This window comes from Artemia sp. Qi Xiang Cuo, chromosome 18 (assembly GCF_049724085.1).
Source record: "Artemia sp. Qi Xiang Cuo chromosome 18, ASM4972408v1, whole genome shotgun sequence".
Taxonomy (NCBI): Eukaryota; Metazoa; Arthropoda; class Branchiopoda; order Anostraca; family Artemiidae; genus Artemia; species Artemia sp. Qi Xiang Cuo.
In genome coordinates, this window is record NC_142811.1 from 59,220,633 (window position 1) to 59,242,840 (window position 22,208).

The 22,208-nt window shown below is 35.8% G+C and overlaps 1 protein-coding gene across 1 annotated transcript in view; it reads left to right on the plus strand.

The window, feature by feature from the left end:
- Positions 1-1,354: 1,354 nt before the first annotated feature.
- The window catches only part of LOC148941708 (uncharacterized), an 82,432-nt gene continuing 61,578 nt past the window's right edge, over positions 1,355-22,208 (plus strand). Inside the window, exon 1 of the mRNA XM_089104482.1 lies at positions 1,355-1,428. The gene's annotated coding sequence lies outside the window, so the exon portion shown is untranslated. The remainder of the gene's footprint in view (positions 1,429-22,208) is intronic.

Genomic DNA, 22,208 nt, shown 5'->3' on the forward strand with positions numbered 1-22,208 from the left:
AAAATATCAAAAGTACAAAAGTTAAATTTTATGTATTGTATTTTTAAAATAAATGTTGCCTTCCACTTTTTTGCTTCACTATCCAATCCAGGGGCGTAATTTGCTATGGGACAGGGGGACAACTACCCCTCCCAGACCTTGGCTTGCTCTCCCCCAGCTGAAATTTAGTTTCTTACAAAGTTTTGTCAAAACTAAGATAAACCAGCATAATTCAAGTATCAACAGAAACAGATCAGTTTCTTTTAGTACAAATTTACCTTTATAGTACTATAAAGTACTATAAAGTATTATAGTACTATTGTCATGGGGATTTCTAACAAAGGATTCAGTTAGAAGTAAGCCCAACTTGTTTGGACATTGAAGCGTAGTATACTAGCTATTCAGTATCAATTATAAACAAAAAACTTAACATAGACGCATCCTCTCCAAATGCCACGGCATAATATGTAGGAGGGATAACCCAAAAAATTCGTTATACAATAATGTTAACCTCAGAAGGGTTTTAAAACATATCTACAGCACCATATACCTTGCTACCACTAACTTAACATTCAACTATCCTAGCTTTACCTGAAATAAATCCCTACCCAGTTTTTTTTTGGGATTGACATAGTCAGTAGTTTCCGAGGTAAAATTTGGATGGGAGAAGGAATTTCTTTCCCTATATCCTAGAATTTGACAAATATTTTTCTTGGATTTTCATTAAAAAATAAATCCTTACCCTGCCTAGATTATCGTAACCCTGGAAAGGGGATTGTTTGTGTCTCTATTCTTGTTGATACCATTTACTTTCTATGAAGCAAATATGTTTATTTAGTTGTAGCTAGCTTATAAATATCTATAAGAGGGAAAGTCATAGAAGAAAATTATAATAATTATTGTGTTATATCACAAAATTTTATAAGACTTTGGCTCATAAATTTTTAAAATTCTGTAAATTATTCGTGGGCTTTGTCCAACAGCATAACGTTTGAAAACTTCGACATAAATGGCTCCATGAGTTTATTTTTAAATGAGTGTTTTCTTAATCGACATTTCTTTTAGTGATTCTAAAGTGATTCTAAAGAAGGTGATTCTAAAAACTTTGGGGTTCAAGAACTTGGCAACGATGTATTAATCAAACTGCGGAGAAGTTTAGTCATATGGCTTATATTTATATGCTTTTTTTTATAGAAACTGTTTTAGCATTGTGTGTTTATCTCGTGACCTTTATAATCTTAAAGAAGTGCAATAAAGAAGGAGGTTATCTACATTCATAAATTCCAGCAAGGACACTTGTTTCCTTAAAAAATACTTTCTAAGCTGTAAACTGTCTTAGTGTGCTTGAAGACAGAAGCAATAACTGTAACCAATCGGACTATAATCTTTAAGCTGTCATGGATTATGTTTTGACATTCTGCTTGATTCTGTGTTTCGGACTAAGTCATGGTAAATACATCTATTTTGAAAAGGAGGTCGTTAAGCTAGTTGATTTTGTTGATACTGTTGACTGGAATAATCTAAAGGATGACCTGACTCTAGATGGTGGTGCTAAGGTAAACCTCATAGAAAAAAATAATAATAGTAATAACATAGATGAATAAATAAATTTTAAAACAAGCAAAAGTTAAGTTGAATATTTAAAACGAACAAGTTCAAGTTCAAGTGCTTTTAATTTTCATTCTAATTTTACTGTATGACAAATTAACGCTATAATACATGATTCAACGGAAAAGAAAGTATTTACAGAAAGTGCCTACAAACGGAGTTATGCTCGAAAACTCGCACCCTTAGACAACAACAACTGCAAAATAAATAAATAAACTACTGGAGACAGGAGCTTGATTACTGCCCCTCCCCTACGCCCTCCCCTAGCCGTAAAAGTATAAAGCTTATGGCGTTACTTGCGGGGTTTTTTTACTATATGTTATCTTGAGTATCATAATATTGTTTTTCAAAATATCGACGACAAACAAAAATAAATCCTAGGCAGCACAAAATCGCTGTGTAAGTAAAGAGTGATATGGGTACAATGTATTGTTGATTTTGTTCATGGGAGCCGGAATGGGGGAGGGTAGGGGGCATGGCCCCCATGGAAATTCGGGACTACAAAGTAATTATTAGGAAACCAAGAAAAAAGCAGAATATGCAAAACCATAGAAAAAATGTGTGCTGCCCCATTGTTAACTGCCTGCCAATAGATTTTGACCCTATAATGAAAGTGTGAGAGCCTAACTATTATTAACATTTGACCAACGAATCAGTTTTTTTTTGGTGATCCTAAATATGTATTTGTTTAATAGTAATTAGTGCTGTTACTAGTACCCAAGAAAGTTCGTATAATTAAAATAAAACACAAGGAAAACAACTTAATAAGGGGCTAGACTATTTAAGTAAAAATATGCCGTCAACTTTTGATTGCATTGCCAGAGTACCCATGAGCTGATAAATGAAGCCACTATAATCAGAAATGTTTTCTCTGAACGGAATGCTAGGAATTTTTGTATTTCCCCTCTGAACCGATACGCTTTTTGTATTTTATTGTCATTTATTTATTTTTCGAGGAGTGATTGTATTTATATTGTTGTCGCTTTGAAAAAGATTAATTTATTTTTTACAGTTATGAGCATAAAGGTGTCAAATATATTGGTTTTAGGTATTCAAAATTAAATTAAAAATATTGAATTAAAGATTTTTATTTGATTTTTTAATCTTAATTTTGATACTTTACCTTGGACAAATAACTTTGAGAGTGTGTTAATAAAAAAAAAAAAAAATGAGTCCAAAGGAATTAAATATTCTGATGTTTGTTATACAAGTTCAAAACTGTCGATATTGTTAAAAGTAGGCTTCGGCATTGCTCAACAGAACTGAATGCTGGGAGTTTATATATTAGTTTTTGTAAGTAGGCTATTGTTTTGTGTAATTTTTTTAATTAATTACTTTTTCCATTTTTATATACTTTTAGTTTGATTGACATACTTTTTTTCACTGCCTTTCGAAAAATGTTTATCTATAAGCTTCATTAAATAAAAAAAAGTTTTTTCAACTGCAAGTAAGGAGCAACATTAAAACTTAAAGCGAACAGAAATTATGACGCATATGAGGGGGGTTTCCCCCCTCCTCAATACCTCGCTCTTCACGCTACATTTTTTCGGCAGTTCAAAAAAAGTTACTTATTTTTCTAATTAAATGATCCTTGTGTTTCAGTAGCTGTTTTTAAAGAATTGGGACAAAATTTGAACTTTAGCGTAAAGAGTGAGGTGTTAAGAAGGGGGCAACCCCCTCATATACGTAATAATTTCTGTTCGTTTTAAGTTTTAATGCCGCTCCTTACTTTCAGTTGGAAAAAAAACTTGTTTTTTTATTTAATATCTGATAGTTTTTTAATAACACCTGGCTCGGCCTCCACAGAAATATCCTCTGGGCAATTCAATCCTGGTGAACATTTAACCCGGGCCATTACCCTTAACAACTCCACACCTAACATTGAATCGGTAAAGAAAAAGTAAGACATAAAGAACTTCCGTATAGGAATTCAGGCAAATTCACCGAGTGTAAAATTTCCCCTGAAAAGTTCACCCCCTGAAAACTTCCCTCTCCATTTAAACCCAGTGTAAAATCCTCCCAGCAGAAAATTCTTCCTCCCCTCCCCACCCGAAAAATGTATGTATATTCCCAATAACAAAGAAAACAATATGTTAATTTTATAACTCAAAAACCTTTCCCCAGGGGCTCTAGGGGGTTATTTTATCTCTAAAGACATAGTTACTGGGCCTTTAAAGTATACTGAAGAAAAAAGCAATCTCAAAATTTTGATTGGACGATTTTGAGGAAAAGGTGGCGTGGGAGGGGGCCTAGTTGCCCTTCAATTATTTTGGTTACTTAAAAAGGGCACTAGAACCTCTCATTTACATTACAATGAATTCTTTCTCGATGGTCTATACCCACTGGGTCGATACGATCACCCCAAGGGAAAAAAACAAACAAATAAACACGCATCCGTGATCTTTCTTCTGGCAAAAATTACAAAATTCGCAGATATGAGCTTGAAACCTCTACAGAAGGGTTCTTTGACACTCTGAATCTAATGGTGTGATTTTCATTAAAATTCTATGACTTCGAGGGAGTCTTTCCCCCTTTTTTAGAAAACCAGGCAAATTTTCTCAGGCTCGTAGCTTTTGATGGGTAAAACTAAGCTTAATGAAACTTAGCCTATATTTGGAATCAGCATAATAAGCCAAGTCTTTTGATATATAAATTGGTATCAAATTGAGTTTTTTCGATTTTCGGTTACTATTGAGCCGGGTCGCTCCGTACTTATAGATAATTACCACGAACTGTCTGATTGCCCATCAAAATCCGAACAGAGATCATTGAAATGTGAAATAATTTGTTTTTCTTTCGCTATCGTATTTTTTTTTAATGTCTGAATATATAAAGGATTTAAGTTCGAGGGGGAGAATTGCCCTGTTGTGAAAAAGGTACATTTTACATGACTGTTATAAAATCAAAACGTGGTATCTGTGCAGGCAGGATGATTTTTTTAGTATCTCTGCTCCTTCTGTAAACTATTCTAAGGTGTAGGAAATTGCATAGAGACAAGTCTACATCTGTTATAATCTACGGAAGCAATCTTTCTGTAATTTTGGTTTTAGTTTGATTTTCTTTTAAGATTGAATGCATAATAATTAAATATATTGAATGAATGATTGAATTTTATTAATAACCCGTATTACAATCAACAGAAAAAGACAGAGCACAAAAAGAAAAGAAAGAAAAAGCAAAACTGACAAGAAAAACAAATACAAACAGAAAGAGCTACATAATAACATAGCTATTTGAGAAGGTGGACCCACTTGGGGTCCACCAGGTTTAGTTTTTTCTCGTAATTCTGTTTTAACTCCTCCACGGCACTCAGAGGCTCAGCAATGCCATATTTCGCAACAATATGGCGATTTCTAACAAAAGGCGGTACTTGAAGCAGATAATAGGAATACTTGAAAAATACCGACCTTATGTCTGTCTTGTTATGTGCACTCAGGAGCTTCCAAAAAGGAGAAAGGTACAAGACATGAGGCAAAGCTACTGCATTACAGACGAGCCAGATATTTACGGCTTGAATTGCGACGGCTAGTGACATCACCCGCATAGGCAATGTGTACTTTTTTTTAGAAAGGTGTTCAATAAGCAATGACTGGGTTTCTCGAAGATTACGATCAATCAGCTGGCCAAGGTACGTAATGTGACTAGACGGTGTTGCGGTAATTCCACCAAGCCTGACTGTAGCATTATCTTCAGGGCAATTAAAAAACAAAACAGCAGACTTTTCTGCATTAAACTGCAAACCAAAATCAGCATAACTTTTTTCAAGACGCGATAAATTATTTTCTAATGAAGAAAGCAACCGAGACAAATTTAAAAGATCATTTGCAAAACCCAGAAGTGACAAGTCCTTATGCTTGAAAATATAACTCGGAGAGATAACTTGTTGTGCATCATTAACGCTGTTATTATACAAAGTAGGAGACGCTATAGCCCCTTGCTTAATTCCCTTCTGTACGGAAATTTCCCTACTAGGCTCACCATCTTGCAAACGAACACGAAGCTTGAGGTTCCTATACATATCACGTAGTGACCTAAAAATAGAAGAAAGCACGACTCGCTTACACAGCTCTACCAAAATCTGGGCATGAATCACAGAGTCAAAAGCTCTCTTGACTTAATACTGACCTAAGATCCAAGTTTCTCGCGAGAGATGAGCATCAAGTAACATGTTAGCAAGAATATAAAGTACATGGGTGCACCCGAGGCCTTTTCGAAAATCAAACTGGTGTGGAGGCACCTCACACGTATCATAAATCTCATTAAACACAACACTCTCGAATAGTTTTCAAAATACTGAAGATATCGTTAATGGCCGATGCGAAAGAGGCTGTTCGGCTGGCTATTCCCTTCTTATATTATTTATTAAACAAACTGATCCTTTTGCCAGGAATTTTTGCGGTTTAAAATGTACTTTATTTTAGTTCATTTTGCATGCAATTTAATTGTTCTTTTTACTTGAGAGTTTTTTTCCTAAAAGTGTTTAAAAATAAACATATTCCAACGTAAAAAAGTTTCTGAAATATATTCCCGGTCACTCAACCACCACTGATAGTTTGGTATTTGCCCCCCCCCCCCCTGAAAATTCTGCCAGTGCACTTGTTTTTGTTCTGACCAAGGCACTTCGTATGGAAGTAGTTGTCGTAGAAATTTCAAAAATGGCTCATACGATTGGAAATTGAGGTTCATGTGCCCTTTTTAAGAGTCAAAAGTGGTTGGAGGGCAATTACCCCGAACATCGGCATCATTTCCCGAACAAACATCAAATAAAAATTTTAATATTCCTATTTCTTTCATTACATTTCAATCGTCCGGTATTTTTTCCTTACGGGTGACTGATCTCCCCCCCCCCCCAAAAAAAATACCCTCAAGGAAAGGGCTATTACTTATGCTAGTTGCCCACTATTAGCATATAACGTTGTTCTATAGAAGCGGTGGTCGTATAAGCCGGAGGGGCTCATTTGATTGAAAACCAGAAGTTTTAGGGGTGTTCTTAAAAGTCAAAGTAATTAGAGGACAATTATACTCCCTTCCACGTCCTCTTTTCCCCAGATGCATCCGATAAATTTTTGAGATAGCTATTTTGGTAAAAAAAAACAAAAATAAAAACAAAAAAAAAACTCCAATTATCCTATGGTAAGGTTTCCGTTACACAACCCCCGATAGCCCGGGGCAAGGGTTCTTAGTTATACCTCGGGGGCATATAAGGTTTTTATGGAAGGGGTGGTCATATAAACTTTAGAGGAGACACACTTGATTGGAAATTAAAAGTCATAGCTTTCTTTTAAGAGTCAAACGTGATACGAGGAAAAATAAACACTTCCTCCCTCCATAACGCCCTCTTTTCCCCAAACATATCTGATTGACATTTTGAGATAGCAATTTTGCCTAAAATAGTCCAAAGAAAATATAAAAATACCTCCTTTTATGTTATTTTATCACAGAAAATTCTCTGCGTGTGGTAAAGACATTAGGAAGACATGGCAAGTAATCAATTCTGTTATCAGGCCATCTTCTCTGCCTCCTTCTGCCCCTTCATGTATTGTGATGGAAGGCGAAAATGTAGAGGGTAAGTTAAAAGTTCAAGATGCGTTTACTTCCTATTTTGCTAATATCGGCAAAACTACAGCCTCTTCTGTAAGTCCTACTTCTTCTCTACCTGACTTTAGGTCTTACTTTGGACCGCATTGTCCTAAATCAATGGCATTGGAACTTACCTCTGAAGCTGAAATAGCCAGAATTGTCATTGGGTTTGAGGGGTGCTTCATCTTCTGGCCCAGACCGTATTCCGACTAAGGTTGTAAATTTCATTCTTCCTGCCATCATTTCTGCCCTCACGAGACTTATTAATCTTTCCTTTGAAACTGGTGTATACCCAAGTGCTTTAAAGCGTGCTCGCGTCATTATTTTTATTAAAGGTGGATCAAGGAATGATCCTGCGCATTATCGTCTCATATCCCTTTTATCAGTGTTTAGTAAAATATTTGAAAAAGCTATGCTTTCTCGACTTCTTAATTTTCTTAATTCTAAACGCTTTTTTCATGATTTTCAGTTCGGTTTTAGTGCGAAGCACTCACCTGAGCATGCATGTGCAACTCTTTTGAATTATTTACATTCAGTTCTTGACTCTGGTCTGATACCTGCTGCTCTTTTTTCATGTACGAGAAGCATTCGACTCAGTAACGCACAAGATTTTTCTTTGGAAACTGTCCCATACTAATATAAGAGGGAGTGCTTATTCTCGGTTTCTATCATATTTATCTGGTCGAGTCATCTTGGTTGATCCGCACTTTTCTAATCCTTCGGGAATAGAGTTTGGCGTTCCACAAGGATCTGTTATTGGGCCGATACTCTTTTTAATCTACGTCAATGATCTTATTAATGCGGTTCAAAATTTAAACCATGCCATTTGCTGTCGTCAATGTCAACCAGCATCCGTCATTAATTGTGACAGGAGTTTGTCCTTACCGGATGCACTTATTGCTTTTGCTGATGACAGAACTCTTGGCACAGCTGGTAGAACTGGGTCTGATCATCGTTCAAAAATAAATGCCCGTTTTGAAAGAGTTACCCAATGGTTTGATGTAAATTATCTTGCCTTAAATGTCGGGAAGTCATTTTTTCTCATTTTTTTAGTTTCAAAGGCTTGCCCTGACTTAGATGAAATACACGTATCAAGAAGTTCTCTAAGTAGACCTAAGGATCGTTACGTTCGATTCCTAGGGATCTTGCTTGACGAAAATCTTCCCTTCAAGCATTAAATTGACCAGATTAAAATGAAAGTCTCCAGGAGTCTTGGAATCCTTAGAAAGCTCAAACAAATATTTCCAGGGTTGATTCTTATAATCTTGTTCTACAGCCTAGTTCAGTCTTATGTTTTATATTGTTCTGTTATTTGGATGTCAACTTTTCCCTTGTTTCTGATGCCACGTTCAAAACCTTATGATAAAGCAAGGACTCTTATCAAGGAAACTAACTGGTCTTAACTTAAACCCTTACTTGATTTGAAATCTCTCTGTTTTCTTTCTCGTTCTTCTTTCATCTTTTCACAGTTGCACGGCCATCTTCCGGCTGCTCTGTGTAATAATATATCTTTTGTTTCTGATCAATCGACTTTACATCTCCACACTTCCAGAAATTTACAGATTCTTTATACTCCATCAGTGAGGTTTGACTTCAACCCGCTGACAACTTGCAACAGGATTTAGAACACGCTCCATGTGTCTGCACGAAGCTGCCACTCGTTTGGTATGTTCAAAAATTATGTTAGAGATTTTCTTGCTAGTAATTAAGCTTTTTCCGGTTTCCCTTGGAGTTGATGTCTCTGGATTGAGTAGGATATTTATTTTAGTTGGTGAATTCATGTGTTGTCCCCTGCCTAGCTTGTCATTCTGGGGATTATTAAAGTGGGCAACTGGATTTTTTTTTACATATATATTTTTTTGTGTTGGTATTTTTTCTCCCCTGTTCTTTCCCTGCCGTGGAGCCTTATGGGGGAGATTTTGTTGATGTAGTTTTTTTGTTTATGATTTTTATTGGACAACCAGATCTTCCCATGCCTTTTATATCCCAAAACCCATCAAACAATAATTTTAAGAAACTTATTTTCTTCAGCATAGTTGAAGAGTACAGTAATTATTTCTTTGGGGATGTCAACCTCCCTGCACCCCCCTCACAGTCCTCAGGGCAAGGGCTCTAGGTTAGACAATTCTTCCATTGTCTACATATAGTACATTATAGGCAGTGCAATAGTGCTGCCAAAGTGAAGAGCGATATGGACACAATGTATTATTTGCATTTTTTTTTTTTTTGGTTTTTCTGACCAAGCCACTTCGTATAGATGGAGTTGTCGCGGAAACTTCGAAAGGAGTTCATTCAATTGTAAATTAAAATTACTAGTGCTCTTTTAAGCATTAAAAGTGATTGGAGGACAACCAACCCCCCTCCCCTTTCCCATTTTTTCCCCACACACACATCCAATCAAAATTTTGAGATAGCTATTTTGTTTAATATAGTTGAAAAGTCCAGTAATTGTGTGTTTGGTGATGACAGCCCCCCCCCCCCACAACCTTAAGGGTAAAGATATATAGGTTATACTAGTTGCCCATTATTTACTCATAAAGTTTTATGGAAGGGGTGGTCGTATAAAATTCGGAGGTGGTTCTTTCGATTGGAAACCAGAAGTACCTTTACCTTTTTTAAGGGTCAAAAGTGATGGTAGGGCCACTAGCCGCCTCCCCCACATCCTCTTGTCCCAAAATGATCCTATAGAAACTTTGACATAGCCATTCTAAAGACTTAGTAACAAGGTATTCGGGGCTGATACAAGCCCCCAAGGCCTGAGGACAAGGGTGGTCGTATAAACTCTAGACGAGACTGATTTGACTTAAAATTGAAAGTTCTAGTTCCATTTTGAGAGTCAAGAGTGATAGATGGGCAACCAGCCCCCCCCCCCCCTCGGCAGCTTCTTTTCCCTAAACGCATCTGATCGAAATTGTGAGATAGCCGTTTTGTTCAAAGTAGTCCAAAGATCATATGAAAATGCCTCCAGGGTTGACACAGCTCCCCCAGAGCCCAGGGGTAAGGGCTGTAAGTAATGTCCCAGGATCAGTTATGTCCCAAGGTTTTCATGGAATGGCTGAACATATAAACTTCGGAGGGGTGTTATTTGATCGAAAATCGAAAGCTCTGGTACCCTTTTAAGAGTCCAAAGTAATTGGGGGCAACCAGCCCCTCCCCAAGCCAATCATTTCCCAAAATAGATCAAATCAAAAATTTCATTCAGTTGTTTTGTTGGAAATTGTCGAAAGGTCCAGTACTTATGTCTTTGGGAATATAACCCCTCCCCCCTGGAGCCCTCAAGGTGAGGGCTGTAGGTTAGACAGTTCATCCGTTATTTATATATAGTATATCATAGTCAGTCCAATAGGCTGCTTAAGTGAAGAACAATGTTGGCACAATTTTGTAAGACCATGGTGCTTCAAATCGAAGGATTTGATGTAAAAAGGGCTCAAAGGTAACCCTTTTTAATAGTCGAAAATGAATGGAGGGCAACGATCCCTCCTTCCCTGTCAATCATTTCCCCGAACACATCCAATCAAAATTTTTAGATAGCCTTTTTATTCAAATTAGTTTAAAAGTCTGGAAAATATGTCCGAGGACGACAACCCCCCAGCAGCCCTCAGGGCAAGGGTTGTAGGTTATGCCCTGGGGTATATAAGTTTTTATAAAAAACGTATGAACTTTGTATGGGGCCTTTTGGATTGGTAATCAGAAGTTCTAGTGGCCTTTTTTTATGAATCACTTTGAATCAGAAGATTCAAAGTGATTGGAGGGCAGATATCCAACTCAAACCTCATATTTTCCTCAACTGCATTTTGAGATAGCCATTTATTCAAAATGGTCCAAATGTCATATAAAAAGGCGTTTGGGGTTGAAACAAACCCCAGAGCCTAGAGGTGAGGGTTTTAAGTTGTGCCCCGGGGGCAATTAATTTTTTTATGGAAGGAATCGGTGTTTAAACCTTAGAGAAGGCTCATTTGGTTGAAAACTGGCAATTCTAGTTCTATTTTAAGAGTCAAAAGTGATAGTGGGCAACTAGACCCCTCCCTCGACTACCACTCTTTTCACCAAACAAATCTGGTTGAAATTGTGAGACAGTCATTTTGTTCAAAATAGTTCAAAGAACATATAACAATGCCTCTAGGTTTGATACAGCCCTGAGTGCCTTGGGGTAGGGTTGTAAGTAATGCCCTGGGGTCATACAAGTTTTTACGGAATGGATGGTCGTATAAACTGCAAATGTGGCTCATTTGATTTGAAATTGGAAGTTATAGTTCCCTTTTTAAGAGTAAAAAGTGATTTGAGAGCAACCACCCCTTCCTCGCCCATCATTTCCCCAAAGACATCCAATCAAAACTTGGATAAAGCAATTTTGTTCGTCGTAGTCGAACGGTCTGGAAATTATGTCTTTGAGGAAACACCCCGCTCCCACAGCTCTCTGGGCAGGGGTTGTAAGTTATGTCCTGCGGGCATTTAAGGTTTCTTATACAAAGGATGGTCGTTTATACTTTGGAGGGGACTCATTGGATCGGTAATCAGAATTTCCAGTTCCCTTTTTAAGATTAAAAGTGATCTGAAGGCATCTATCTCCCCCTCCTCCCCACACGTCGTGTTTCCCATATTTTTTAGAAATTTTGAAATAGTCATTTTATTCAGAATAGTCCAAAGATCACATAACAAGGCTTTTGAGTTGATACAAACTACTGTAGCCTGGGGGTGAGGGTTGTAAGTTTTGCCCTTGGGGCATTTAAGGTTTTCACGAAAGGGATGGTTGTTTAACTTTAGAGGAGGCTCATTTGGTTGAAAATAGGAGGTTCTAGTTCCCTTTTATGAGTTAAAGTTATGGAGGTTAATTAGCCCCCCCCCCGACAGCCCATCTTTTCACCAAACTTATCTGACTGAAATTGGGAGATAGCGATTCATTTCAAAATAGTCTAAAGAACATATAGCAATGCCTCTGAGGTTGACACCCCCCCTCACCCTTGGGATAAGGTTGTAAGTTGTTCCCTAGGGGCATATAAGGTTTTTATGGAATGGACGGTCGTATAAACTTCAGGTTAGGCTCATTTTATTTGAAATTGGAAGTTATATTGCCCTTTGTAAGAATCGAAAGTGATTTGAGAGCAGCCAGCTCCCCTCCCCAAACCAGTAATTAACGTGCTTCCAAAAGCAAATATTTAATTTAGAACTTAATATGTATTCAAGTATAGGCTAGCACTCATTTCCTGTAGAACATGCATTCCAAAATTTAGAAAATTATCTATTGTTCAATTTCTACCTGATTTCTTATTGCATATTATTCATTCAAATCAAACTTGAATGCTAAGTTGCAGAGGTGCTGTCCAGAGGAAGCAAGTTATAAGCCAATTATTCCTTCATGTAGCCTAGGCTGTTTCATGGTTCAGTTGGGAGGCCAATCTGTAACCTTTATTGTCACGGGTTAATCAAAATACATGGATTGCTTCGTCTTCTCAGACTCTGCCACTTGTTCATCACTTTTCCCAAAAACGAAAAGAAGACCACTATTGAAGAAAGGTTTGTGTTATTTCTTGTTGAACATGATATTCTCCTTTCGGTCACTGACAACTTACTGAAGTACGTGAAAAGTATGACATGGCCTGATTTGTTGAGCCATGCTAGTCTGATTAAAATAAAAGCAAAAAAAACATTGCTTAACAGGGTCTGGCATTTCATTTTCATGGAAAGCTTCTTGTCAAATTAAAAACTAACCGTTTCTCAATGGATCTTGACTAGACAATAAATCAGTGTGTAGCCAAATAAGTCTGTTTGTGTCAGTCTCTGTAATGTCATAATGGATTTACTGGTAGATTTTCTTGCTCTGTGCGAGTGTGATCATGGGTCAGTATCTGTTATTTTCAGTCAATTTGTTGGAGGGACGGATTATGTTAAGAAGACAGGCGCTCCCATACAGAACTAGATTGGAGATTGGACCACCAATGGGAGTAAATCACTTAGTTAAGAGGTTTGTTGAAGAAAAATAACCATGTGTTACAGTTGTGAAATTTAGCTGTCATTAATATACCCTGGTTTCAAGTCATAATTGTAAAAAAAAAATCTAAGAGTCTGGATGGTTTAGGCTATGCAAAAATTTTTGCAATCCCTTTTAACACAGTGCAAAATGACAAGATGCATATAGGAATGAATATATCTGAATCTTCACTCAGGAGGAATAACACATATTCCTTATTTTGGCTCCCACCTGTTGGCTTTCATTTGAAAACTCTACAAGGGTTATTCTCGAGTTGTGGGATACTCACACGTTGTAATGGGACTCTTTTTTTATTGAAGGTCCCCCACATATGAACATCAAACCAATTCTAGATCGTTTTCGCTCCTCTAAAAAGATAAATGACTTCCATTATTTTCTGACCCCTCTAGTTACGAGCTAACAGTTCCTAGTCATCAGTATTTCTTTTAGTTCTATACCTCCGGCATATTGAATAAAGCAAAGATGGACCGGGAATGGCAGCTCATATCGAGTGTAATTTTATCTGATGGTTTGAACCTTAAAAGTTTGGACGACTCTGACATAGTGGAATATTGGTGCCATATCCATATACTAAAATCTGCAACTGGAGCAATAATGTTTCCAAACGTTTAAAAATTGATACAATACTTTTTGCCTTGCCAATATCGAATGTCATTGCTGAGCGCCTTTTTTTTTCGAGGAAGTCAAAACTGACATGCAAAATCATCTTAGTTGAATAAAACGTCAGCAAAATCATTTTTGTTCAATAAAACGTCAGCAGATTCATTTCCTAACTCTTTCGTTGACATTAAGAGTGGAATGTGGTCAAACCGTAAGCGAAAAGGTAGGTCAAGCCACTTGTTAAACGTGTACTTCAACTAAACGGTAAATCAACCTCAAGTGACAGCACTGCTGTGAATCAAAATGTTTTGCATAGTGCGGCCATTGTAGGTCTTGACGAGTGTAACCACACTGTCTGATACCGAGTGACCTTTGTCTGCCTACTCGAATGATCACTTTTAACGTTTTAGTATCTTTAATACGATAATTGTCATTATAATCTAGTCGTGATCATAGTAACACTCTTTTGCAAGCCATTTCGTTTTCTATTTTTCCATCTTTTTTTCAGACAAAGCCACATCTCTGGATTATTATGTCATAAAAACCATAAATATTTATGCCATAAATATTTTTCCCATAAAAGCTGCAAGAGTTGCTTTTGGTATAAAAAAATGGCCTTAACAAACCCAGTAAGTGCACATGAAGCTAGATGCAATCTTTTCAAGCTTAGTTCTCATGTCTCCAAATACCTGCAACATTTGATTTCGATCGGTCATTTTAACTAGGGTTTGTCCCCGTAATGGAGTCAAGCTTTGGTAAAGAAGGAGGGGGGTCAAGAAATAAAGTTTCAAACATTTATGTCTTTGGCACTTATGTAGACAAGGGTGTCACAACCTTCTTTGCTTTGGGGCGAGAAAAGGAGTAAAAATTTGGTGATAAATAAAAAACCGAACCATGCTGAGGATTTTTTTTAAAGCAAATAAATAATATGCTTTCTCGAAAAGTTGAAAATTGTAGAAAAGCATCGCTACAAACTGCCTTATTCTTTACATTAATTGTTTTGAAATATATCTTAAGGAAACAAGCTGTGTAAAAACTACTTTTGTGGCGCAAAGCGTTTGAACCTAAAAGAGGAAAAAAATGAGCCTTTTGTTCGAATATGCCAATTTACATATTTTCTGAGCCAGTATAAACTTTTAAATCTAGCATTCTCATTTTTTGGAGTGCGTCAAACTGTCTACTTTCTTTAAAAAAAAGTGTGGCGGAAGACTGAAAGTGTAGAGTGGAACATTTGTCTCTTTTTTGTTTTAAAGGCGGGTATATCCGAGGATACAAAAATAGAAAAATGGTACAAACACGACAGTATACAATATTTCTGGAGAAAGTGCCGAAAACGAAACAAATATTGATAAATAAACTTCTAATCTAGTTTAAAACATACATGAGTAGATTATCCTGCTTCCAATTTTCTAGAGAACGGATGGTCTGGACGAGCTATTAGTGATGAAGAACGGGTGAGATTTCTAGAAAGTGGGAAAAAGATATGAATTTATCATTGGGGACTATTTTTCCCTTTTATATATGTGGTGGGTATCTAGGGGATTTCTCTTTTCGTTTTATTCTACCTTTCTTGATCAAAGTCCATGGCAAAATCTACCACTTAAAAATATAATAAAGAATAGTATCAATTTGCTAGAACAGTAGCAAGGAATTAATTGCTTTTAAAAAGTAGGCTTTTTTGTTGAAACTAATGGTGACGTATTTGTATTACGGGTATCAAAATATACCATAAATTATACCTTGTTTCGGTAGAAAGGATACCGAAAAAACACCGCTTTTTTCATCGACCGGCACCACTTTTTGGTATCGGTCGAGTGTTAACACTGCATACAATAGATATTAATGTAAATGAATAAATAAATCTAAAAACGAGTGAAACTTAAATTGAATATGCAAATCAAGCTTGAAACGAGCAAAAATCACTATAAACAAGATTTTGGGTAACGCCTCCTTCTCTCACTGTAAAAGTCTAAGACCTACTGCGTCATTGGCGCTTTACTGAAAACTATATGCGTCTTGAACAGTCTTGGAAAGTATAAACACCATCAAATTGAATATTTGATGTATAATTACATTAGTTGTTGAAAGATTCATCAGTTCAAGAATTTATTTAACTGTAATTGTATTTTTATTTTCAATGCTGTAAGGACTGGAAAAAAAATATTTCTATTATAATTCCTTTTTCAGTGAAGCGCCAATGATGCTGTAGGCTTTTTTTTTTTATTTAAAGTTAAGGAAGAGGGCAGCATCCAAACCCTTGTTTGAAGTGAAAATATAATTGTCTTGAACAACTTTAGACAAAACTAATAAAATAAACTAAATATTTGATGTATAATGATATTAATTGCTGAAAAGCTCATCAATTCAAAATTTTATTATAATCTTAATGTTTATTTTCACTGTTAAGTACAAAAGAAAATATTTGTAATAAAATTGGTTTTCAGTAAAGCGCCATTGACGCAGTAGGTTTTATTTATTCATTTACATTAATATATATTGTATGTTTGTTTGCATTGATTGTTTATTTAATTTCTGCTCGTTTTAAGTTTCATTTATACTTCAATAGCAAAATATTTTTTTTTTCGTTTAAAGCTTTATTTTCATATTAAATCTAAGCATTACTCGCTTTAAGATCTATTTATTCATTTAAATTATTACTTGTTGCATGTTTTTTCCTATGATTGTTTATTTAATTTATGTTCGTATTTTTTTCCATGACCACACTGCCTTTTCTATGACGAAATCAATAAGAGTTCTAAATAGGGATAGGTCCTTTATTAGACAGTGAAACAAAAATATAAACAAAAGCTCTAAATATTTTAATGACACAGTCAATCATCATCATCATTAGAGTTACTAACATATCAAAATTAAAACAAACTGTATTTATACTAAAAAAAATAATCACTTCAGGGTCAAAGCAAGTTACCGGTCTATTGACTTAAAAAGTTCACTAACTGTTCTTGAATTTTGTAATACTTCGTTGAATAAAGGTGGTATAATTTTCTCCTTGTTCTTGAATTCTGTTCTTGAATTCTGTTCAACAGTTAAGAGAATTCCAGAACAGTTAGTGAACTTTCTAAGTCAATGGACCGGTAACCTGCTTAGACCTACAATTTTGACAAAACTCAAAACTCAAGAAACTCGCAGTATTACAAAACTCAAGAACAGTTAGGTAGCTTTTTAAGTCAATGGACCGGTAACTTGCTTTGACCCTGAAGTGATTATTTTGTTTAGTATAAATACAGTTTGTTTTAATTTTGATATGTTAGTAACTCTACTGATAATGATGACCGACTGTGTCATCAAAATATTTAGAGTCTTTGTTTATATTTTTGTTTTACTGTCTAATAAAAGGACCAATCCCTATTTGGTCCTCTTATTAATTTCTGTTCGTTTTGGGTTTCATTTATTCTTTAATAGTAATTTCTGGTCGTTTTCAGTTTGAATGTTAAAAGGTATTTGTATCTGCTGAGCTTAAGTTTAACATGCCTTTACTTTTCTTTGAAAAACTTATTTTTCGGAGAGTTTTTTTAATTAATTTTTTTTCGTTTTTGATTGTAAAAAATTTCAAGTTTTTAAAAATTCCTTATATCAAAATCAAGCTTTAAAAAAAAATCAAATCTTCATCAAAGTATCAAAACTGGTATCAAAGTAACAATATCAAAGTGAAAAAAGGCTCCCCCTTTGAAATGAGACCCCTTTGAAGTTTATACGACGACCCCTTCTATATGAAGTGCGCCTGGAAAAAAAATAATGGAGTGTGGGGGGGGGGGGGAGGCTTGCTGCACTCCGATCACTTTTTACTCTTAAAAAGTGAATTATAACTTTCAATTTCCAATCAAATGAGCCCTCTATGAAGTTTGTACTAGTATCCCTTCCATAACAACTATACATACCCCCAGGGAATAACTTATAACGCCCACCCTCGGGCCCTGGGGGGGGGGCTCTGTCGACACTGGAGTTTTTATTATCTGAATTTTGAACCATTTTTAACAAAATGTCTATATCAAAATTTTTATCTCATCCATTTAGGGCTTGGAGGGGGGGGGCTAGTTGCCCTTCAATCTCTTTTGACTCTTAAAAAGTGAACGAGAACTTTCAGTTTCCAATCAAATGAACCCTCTCCGAAATTAATACAAGCATCCCTTCCATAAGAACGATATATGCCCCAGAGCATTACTTACAACCCATGCCCCCGGGCCAAGGGGGTTGCGTCGACACAGGAGTTTTTCTTATCTGACCTTTGAATTGTTTTTAATGAAATGGCTGCATGCTTGGGGAAAAAAGGGTGTGCGGGGGGGGGGGGGGGAGTTGCCCTCGGATACCTTCTGACTCTTAAAAAGTGAACTAGAACTATCAATTTCCAATCAAATGAGCCCTCTCTGAAGTTTATACGAGCATCCCTTTCATAAGAACCATACACGTCCTAAGGACAACACACAGCGCCTACCCCCTGGGCCCGGGGGGGCTGTGTTGACACTGGATTTTTGTTATCTAATTTTTGGGCAATTTTTAAAAAACTGGCTATCTCAAAATTTGTAGCGGTTGGGTTTGGGGAAAAAGGGCATGAGAGGGGGGGGGGTCTAGTTGCCCTTAAATCTTTTGACTCTTAAAAATTGAACTAGAACTTTCATTTTCCAATCAAATGAACCCTCTATGAAGTTTATACGAGCATCCCTTTCACAAAAACCATACATGCCCTTAGGACATAACTTAGAACGCCTTCTCCCGGACCTGGGGGGTTGTCTTGACACCGGAGTTTTTCTTATCCCACCTTTGAAATGTTTTCTTTTTTTTAACAAAATGTCTATCTCAAAAGTTTCATCAGATGGGTTTGGAAAAAGAAGGTGTGGGGGGGGGGGGGTTAGTTGCCCCCGGATCTCTTTTGACTATTCAAAAGTGAACTCAAACTTTCAATTTCGAATCAAATGAGCTTTCTCTGAAGTTTATACTTGTATCCGTTTCATAAGAACCCTATATGCCCAAGGGTATAACTTATAACGACTGCCCCCGGGCCCTGGGGGTTGTGTCGACACCTGAGTATTTGTTATCTGACTTTTGAACAATTGTTAACTTAATGGCTACATCAAAATTTTTATCCGATGCATTCGGGAAAAAAGGGGCGTGGGGGCCTAGTTGTCCTCCAACCTCTTTTGATTCTCAAAAACTGAACTAGAACTTTCAATTTCCAATCAAATTAGCCCTCTCTGAAGTTTCTACGAGCACCCCTTCCATAATGGAAGGGGATGTATCGTTCGAGCAAGTAATGCTCTGGGGGCATATATCGTTCTTATGGAAGGGATGCTTGTATAAATTTGGGAGAGGGTTCATTTGATTGTAAACTGAAAGTTCTCGTTCACTTTTTAAGAGTCAAAAGAGATTGAAGGGCAACTAGCCCCCCCCCCCCCTCCACGCCCTAAATGGATGAGATAAAAATTTTGAGATAGACATTTTGTTAAAAATGGTTCAAAATTCAGATAATAAAAACTCCAGTGTCGACACAGCCCCCCCCCCAGGGCCCAAGGGTAGGTGTTATAAGTTATTCCCTGGGGGCATGTATAGTTGTTATGGAAGGGATACTAGCATAAACTTCATAGAGGGCTCATTTGATTGGAGATTGAAAGTTGTAATTCACTTTTTAAGAGTAAAAAGTAATCGGAGTGCAGCAAGCCTCCCCCCACACTCCATTATTTTTTTTCCAGGCGCACTTCATATAGAAGGGGTCGTCGTATAAACTTCAAAGGGGTCTCATTTCAAAGGGGGCAAACTTTTTTCACTTTGATATTGTTACTTTGATACCAGTTTTGATACTTTGATGAAGATTTGATTTTTTTTTAAAGCATGATTTTGATATAAGGAATTTTTAAAAACTTGAAACTTTGTGCAATCAAAAACGAATAAAAATTAATTAAAAAAACTTTCCCAAAAATAAGTTTTTCAAAGAAAAGTAAATGCCCTTTTAAACTTAAGCTCAGCAGATACAAATACCTGTTAAAATTCAAACTCAAAATGACCAGAAATTACTATTAAAGAATAAATGAAACCCAAAACGAACAGAAATTAATAAGAGGACCAAATAGGGATAGGTCTTTTTGTTAGAATGTAGAACAAAAATATAAACGAAGGCTTTAACTATTGCGATGCCACGTTCGGTCATTATTAGCAGTAGAGTCACTATCATGTCAAAATTAAAACAAATTGTATTTATACCAAGCAAAATAATAACCTCAGGGTCAATGTAAGTTACAGGTTCATTGACTTAAAAAGTTACCTAACTGTTCTTGAGTTTTGTAATACTGCGAGTTTCTTGAGTTTTGAGTTTTGTCAAAATTGTAGGTCTAAGCAGGTTACCGGTCCATTGACTTAGAAAGTTCACTAACTGTTCTGGAATTCTCTTAACTGTTGAACAGAATTCAAGAACAGAATTCAAGAACAAGGAGAAAATTATACCACCTTTATTAAACGAAGTATGACAAAACTCAAGAACAGTTAGTGAACTTTTTAAGTCAACAAACCGGTAACTTGCTTTGACCCTGAAGTGATTATTTTGTTTGGTATAAATACAGTTTGTTTTAATTTTGATATGTTTGTAACTCTACTGATGATGATGACCGAATGTGTCATCAAAATATTTAGAGCTTTTGTTTATAGTTTTGTTTCACTGTCTAATAAAGGACCTATCCCTATTTAGAACTCTTATTGATTTCGTCATAGAAAAGGCAGTGTGGTCATGGAAAAAAATACGAACAGAAATTAAATAAACAATCATAGGAAAAAACATACAACAAATAATAATATAAATGAAAAAATAGATCTTAGCGAGTAATGCTTAGATAGATTATGAAAATAAAGCTTTAAACGAAAAAAAAAATATTATACTATTGAAGTGTTAATAAAATTTAAAACGACAGAAATTAAATAAACAATCAATGCAAACAAACATACAATATATATTAATGTAAATGAATAAATAAAACCTACTGCGTCAATGGCGCTTTACTGAAAACCAATTTTATTACAAATATTTTCTTTTGTACTTAACAGTGAAAATAAACATTAAGATTATAGTAAAATTTTAAACTGATGAGCTATCAGCAATTAATATCATTATACATCAAATATTCAGTTTAATTTACTAGTTCTTTCTAAAATTGTTCAAGACGAATATAGTTTCACTGCAAACAAGAGTTTGGATACTGCCCCCTTCTTTAACTGTAAATAAAAACCAAAAGCCAACTGCGTCATTTGCGCGTCACCGAAAACGAATTATATTACAAATATTTTTTTCCCAGTTCTTACAGCAGTAAAAACAAAAATAAAATTACCGTGAAATAAATTCTTGAACTGATGAATCTTTCAACAACTAATGTCATTATACATCAAATATTCAATTTGATGTTGTTTATACTTTCCAAGACTGTTCAAGGCGCATGTAGTTTTCAGTAAAGCGCCAATGACGCAGTAGGTCTTAGACTTTTACAGTGAGAGAAGGAGGCGATACCCAAACTCTTGTTTGTAGTTATTTTTGTTCGTTTCAAGCTTGATTTGCATATTCAATTTAAGTTTCACTCGTTTTGAGATTTATTTATTCATTTACATTAATATCTATTGTATGCAGTGTTAACACTCGACCGATACCAAAAAGTGGTGCCGGTCGATGAAAAAAGCGGTGTTTTTACGGTTTCCTTTCTACCGAATCAAGGTATAACTTATGATATATTTTGATACCCGTAATGCAAATACGTCGCCACTAATTTCAACAAAAAACTTATTTTTTAAAAGCAATTAATACCTTGCTACTTTTCTAGCAAATGAATACTATTCTTTATTATATTTTTAAAGTGGTAGATTTTGCCATGAACTTTGATCAAGAAAGATAGAATAAAAATGAAAAGAGACATCCCCCAGATACCCACCCCATATATAAAAGGGAAAAATAGTCCCCAATGATAAATTCATATCTTTTTCCCACTTTCTAGAAATCTCACCCGTTCTTCATCACTAATAGCTCGTCCAGACCATCCGTTCTCTAGAGAATTGGAAGCAGGATAATCTACTCATTTATGTTTTAAACTAGATTAGAAGTTTATTTATCAATATTTGTTTCGTTTTCGGCACTTTCTCCAGAAATATTGTCTATACTGTCGTTTTTGTCCCATTTTTCAAATTTTGGCTCCTCAGTTATACCGGCCTTGAAAACGAAAAAAAGAGACAAATTCGCCAGTCCATATTTCCAGTCTTCCGCCACATTTTTTTAAAAGGAAGTAGACAGTTTGACGCACTCCAAAAGACGAGAATACTATATTTAAAATTTTATACTAGCTCAGAAAATATGTAAATTAACATTTACGAACAAAAGACTCGTTTTTTTCTTCTTTTAGGTTTAAACGCTTTGCGCCACAAAAGTGGTTTTTACCCAGCTTGCTTCCTCAAAATATATTTCAAAACA